Source organism: Montipora foliosa, chromosome 4 (assembly GCF_036669935.1).
Source record: "Montipora foliosa isolate CH-2021 chromosome 4, ASM3666993v2, whole genome shotgun sequence".
In the NCBI taxonomy this organism is placed as follows: domain Eukaryota; kingdom Metazoa; phylum Cnidaria; class Anthozoa; order Scleractinia; family Acroporidae; genus Montipora; species Montipora foliosa.
In genome coordinates this window covers 11265690-11270689 of record NC_090872.1, presented here as the reverse complement: position 1 = coordinate 11270689, position 5000 = coordinate 11265690, and the positions used below count along the sequence as shown (strand labels likewise).

Below are 5000 nucleotides of genomic sequence, written 5' to 3'. Positions count from 1 at the left end.
TGGCCTATAATAATGTTGAAGGAATATAATACACAACTTTAAAGTCATGCCAAAAGCATAAGACTGGTAAATAAGCAGTAATTACACCTGACCTCCCATCGATGCACTGTCAATGTCGTTGTCCTCCTACCTACCCTCCACCACCCCCCTCGCTTTATTTCATTTGGTAGACAATTCCCAGCTGAAACATACAATGCTTTTGATTGATGGTTTCGTTACCCCGCCAAAAAAAAAATGCAGATCGGTATCTGTTTTAAAATAACACTTTCAAGATCCCATAATTTGAACATTCTTTCACGCATGGCAAATTTCTCACGCACTGTACTAGATGATTTATTCTTCCAACATTTTAAATCTTTTCTCGCCATCTCATTGTTTTATGTTTAAAAAAAAAGCTCTAGAGTCGAAAATAATATTTGACACAACATGGTTCTTTCTTGAAGAGCCATCGGATTAGATAAGCGAAGTTCCTCCAAAATGATGCTAAAATATTACTTTTAGCTTCATCGTTCGAAGTAAATTAAGACCATCGGAGTCCTGATATAGCGAGCCAATGCGGGCATTGATATTTGGTGTCGGCGGGAGTTCTAAAAATCGCCCGGAACGGATCGATTATTAGGACAACCTATCTTGTCCATATTTCAAATTTATACAAACATCAAATTTAAACAGACTTCAAACTCGATTGTCACTCGTGAAGCAGTCGCACACGTGTTTATTGTCGCTGTTGTAACTTCGAGAGGAAACAAGTTTCTTCGATAGATTTGCTTGTTTTCTGTGCGAACAAATACGAGAATGACGCTCGGACGAGATAGGACAAGAAAGGTCAACATGTACAAACTTACCTTCGATTAAACACAGAAAACAGTGTTTGCTTTTCACTCATCGACTATCTTCCGTCAAGATTGCTTTGCTTCGCTGAACATTTTTGTCACATCTGGCTCACGGGTCTCTCCTTCTAAAGGCATGGCAACAATATTACGAATCGAATAATATCGATATCATGACAGCCTTGATCTACAGTGGAATGTCGTGATCTTATTTGACTCATTTGTCATCAAATCCTTGTTTAAACAAAGAGAAGATTATTGTTTATTAAGTGGGCAATGACCACAAATGGACTTCCAATGGAACGAAAAAAAAAAACATCTCAGCAAGAACTGTTTTTGCCATCCGCTAAAGAAGTCAGTTATGATATTTGAGGACCCTTTAAAATTGATACTGTACAATATACGATGGATACTAAGCGTGATCAGAATAAAAGATGTCCTACAATCACTCAATATCGCATGTGGAAATGTAAACCACTCGAGAAGCAAAGGATGCCTGATCTTTGTCAGTTTCCAGAGTCGACAGCACGAGACGCGTTTTTGATTCACGAAAGGCATCCGGAAGGGAGTTGTTTTCCTTTCCAACTTTCCTTGGCATCACCTCATTTATATTGCTTTTCTTGATTACAGACAATTATTTTAACAACAATTCAATTTTGGCCGGGGAAAGTGCGCATGCTGTCCTGTCCTGCGAAGTGATCATTTCCGGCGTCCGTCCGAGACTCAAAGACGTCCGTATTATGCTTTTTGAGGGGAAAGGGAGGGAGAAGGTTCTACTAAGTTAGCGCTTCCGTGTTCTCGGCTTGACTTACCGATTGCAAAGATGTATGGAGCGAAAGACCTACAAGCTTCCTTATGTTCAACAGGCACAAAGACTGATTTCACCATCCCAAGCAGTATTTTCTTTAATTTTTTCACGACTTTTGTCATAAGAAATTAATATTTTTGTCTGTAATTGATTCTAAGGATGATAAATTTATGGCAAGGAAACCTAATAGAAACCATGAAGGCTTACAAGCTTAGGGTCCCTCCCAAAAAAAGATAATATGGATAAATAAAAAACGCAAATCTAGAGAATATGGCATGCGAAGTGAAGCTTACGAACAGGCATTTCGAGTTGTCGTTAATGGGTGTCTTTTTGTCTTACAGAATGGTTTCAACAAATGAAAAAGCTGCAGAGTTTTGCGTACTTTTATACTTGCTTTGGATTACCCAGCCCTACTGCCGTTAGGCATTTATAGATTATGCTAGTAAAAGTGGCATATTATGCTAGTAGCATTGCTTTTTTTTTTGCCAAATTATGCTAACATTATGCTCTTTTTTCCAAATTATGCCACCGTTTTTTTTAATTATGCTCTTTGAAAAAATGCAAATAAGTCCAAAATATATATTTTTTAACTAGAAGCCGTTCGTCTACAGGAAAGAAACGCAACAAATCCACAATTAATTTCAAATAAACAGATGGTTCAGGTTAACATGCACACTAGTACTAGATAAATGTGACTTCCGGTTTCGGTGCACCTCAGACCCGGGCTCAGTGCTTCACAGTGAATTACAAATGCTACTAGTTTAACTAAAACTTTAAATATCGATTAAGGTCACCAAGTGCTTGGGACGAGAGACAAAAAATTATCAAATAATAGCATCAAAAATGATCTGATAATTATCAAAATGCGCAAATTATGCTAGCATTTCTAGTTGGCAGAAATTATGCCAGTTTGCTCGAATTATGCCAAAAATTATGCTAGCATAATCTATAAATGCCCAACTGCCGTTCCTTTGTTTTTCTCTGTTTACCGTCGTCCGACCGACCCATGCTTTAAGCTTTCCAGAGACATAGATATGAGGAAAGTAATGGCTTAGTAAAACATTTTGTTTAAACATAAACATTGGTTTTGCCCGTACACATTTTCAGTTTCAACTTCAACCCCAGTGTAAAGTTGATATTCTATTTTTTCACGAGAGAGGCTTCCTGTCCTCGTGGGAGGAAAATATGTTGACACTAATTAAAGTGCACCCAACCTTAAATATTTTTCGTCTACAACATTAACCTTCACATCAAAAGCAAACTAGTTGACGATTCTTACCTCAAAATTTCGCTTTTAATCTGTTGGGCAGGCCACGCAAATTTATCAAAACAAGCAGTAATTTGGACCCACGACCGCGATTCGAACCGTGATGTGAGAAGCATGGGTCTATCCTCGATTTGACGTCACTTTCTGCTTTATGCAAAGCAGTTTGTGACGTACAATTGCAACCTCGTTCCCAGGGTTTTTCACCGCCGAGAGCCCTCCGGGCGGTGAAAAGCCCTGGGAACGAGGTTGGTAAATTCGAGAATAGACCCATGGGAGTTTCTCACATCACGGTTGTTGGTAGAAATTCCCTGCCAGTTCTGCCAAGTTTAGGTGGCTTGCACGGCACAGAATGAGCGAAATTGTGGATAACATTGGTGACATAATTATGTTTGCTTTCGAAGGGGAGATTTATATTGGGGACGAAAAATAAATGAGTTAAAGAGCACTTTAAACTCTGGATACTCGTTTCTTCCCACTGCCACACGATTCTTTCTGCAGCTTGAAAATAGATTTTTTAATTCCTTCTGATTTTGTTTTTGTTTGTTTTTACTCCGACCGACAAACCCACAATTAGGGAAACTAAATATTTTGAGCAAGAGCCGATTCAACGGAGATTTCATTTTAGTGGTGTACACCACTAAAATCAAATCTACGTTGTATCGGCTCTTGCTTATGATATTTAGTTTCTCAGCTTGTAATTACGCCTATCAGATCAAGCCACTGATCCAACGTACACCGACAGGAAGATTGTGACAGTTGCTTGCTTCATAACTCCACAATTAGGAACGCATTCGACAGTAAACTGAGAGAAAATGGGGACGGCCCAAAGCCAACGCAAGCGCCTTCGGCGTTGATTTTAAAATTAACAGTTTTGAAAGACGGTATGCTTTTTATTTTATTTTTTATTTTATTTGACTTCGCCCCAACAAATGTGGGGCAGGGAGGCCACCACAGCATAACCAATTACTGTGGTCCCAAAAATAAATACTGAATTACAAAAATATTAAGCTTAATAGTTAAAAACAACAAGTCATATCTTTAACAAGGGGTCGGGCCATATTACATTTAGGACAAACAGATTTCCATGTTTTAGGATTGTCCGGGTTGTATATGTTCAAGAGAGCATTTTTATGATATTCAAAAAGCTTGTTTTTACACGAAGCGAGTGAAAGAGAATTGTCTCTAATGTAGGTAGGTAGACAATTCCTGCTTGTACGTATAAAGAATGAACGCTGGTAAGTTAAAGTTCTACATCTCTTGGTAGTATAGATAGTAGCATTACTGGCATGGTATGATCTTGTTACTCTTGCAGACCTGCGTATGGTTGGTAAAATGCTGCGGTCAATGTCTATAAGTCCATTTGTAGCTTTATATAAAAATGCTAGGTCCATCATCTCGCGCCAATAAGTCTATCCTGGTATGACCATTCAGTTTGGAAGGGTAACATTAAGGTATATTTAGTTGCTCTTCTCTGGACACGTTCAATGCTTTTCATCAGTCCGATTGATTGAGGGGACCAGACTTGCATGGGTTGCATAACCCAGGTGCGGACGTACAAGAGCCAAGTACATAGTTCGGCGAGTGCAAGATTTCCTGATGTACCTTGATGATCGACGAATAAATCCAAGTAGCTTATTTGCCTTATTGGATTGATGGTAAACTTGGTTAATCCACGTCAGATCGCTCGAGATCCACACACCCAAATCTTTCTCAGCTGTTGTAACGTCTAAGACAGACCCGTTCATAAGATATTGATGCTCGGTAGGATTTCTCTTTCTTGTTATATGCTGAAACTTACATTTTTGCTGATTGAATTGGAGGAATGTTGATGTAGACCAATCCATAAGGCTGTCAAGATCGGACTGCAGGGCCTTAGAGTCATCGACAGAGTCAATAAGCTTGTAGATTTTCGTGTCGTCAGCAAAGCATTCCACGTTGGATGAACTGCACCTGTCAGGTAGATTGTTTACAAAGAGCAAGAATAGCAGTGGACCCAGTAGTGATCCTTGAGGGACCCCAGATGATACCAACACCTCCGTAGAAGTTTCGCCAGAGACTGTAACCCTTTGTTTGCTATTAGTCACTAAGTAGATAG

General features: G+C 39.2%; 1 protein-coding gene across 2 annotated transcripts in view; it reads right to left on the bottom strand.

The window, feature by feature from the left end:
• LOC137999821 (uncharacterized) overlaps positions 1-1034 on the bottom strand; it is a 7333-nt gene extending 6299 nt beyond the window's left edge. The window contains exon 1 of one of the 2 annotated variants that reach the window (XM_068845754.1): positions 846-1034. The gene's annotated coding sequence lies outside the window, so the exon portion shown is untranslated. Of the gene's footprint in view, positions 104-845 lie in introns of those variants that run through there. The other variant, XM_068845755.1, reaches the window with a different exon arrangement.
• Between the last annotated feature and the right edge of the window lie 3966 nt (positions 1035-5000).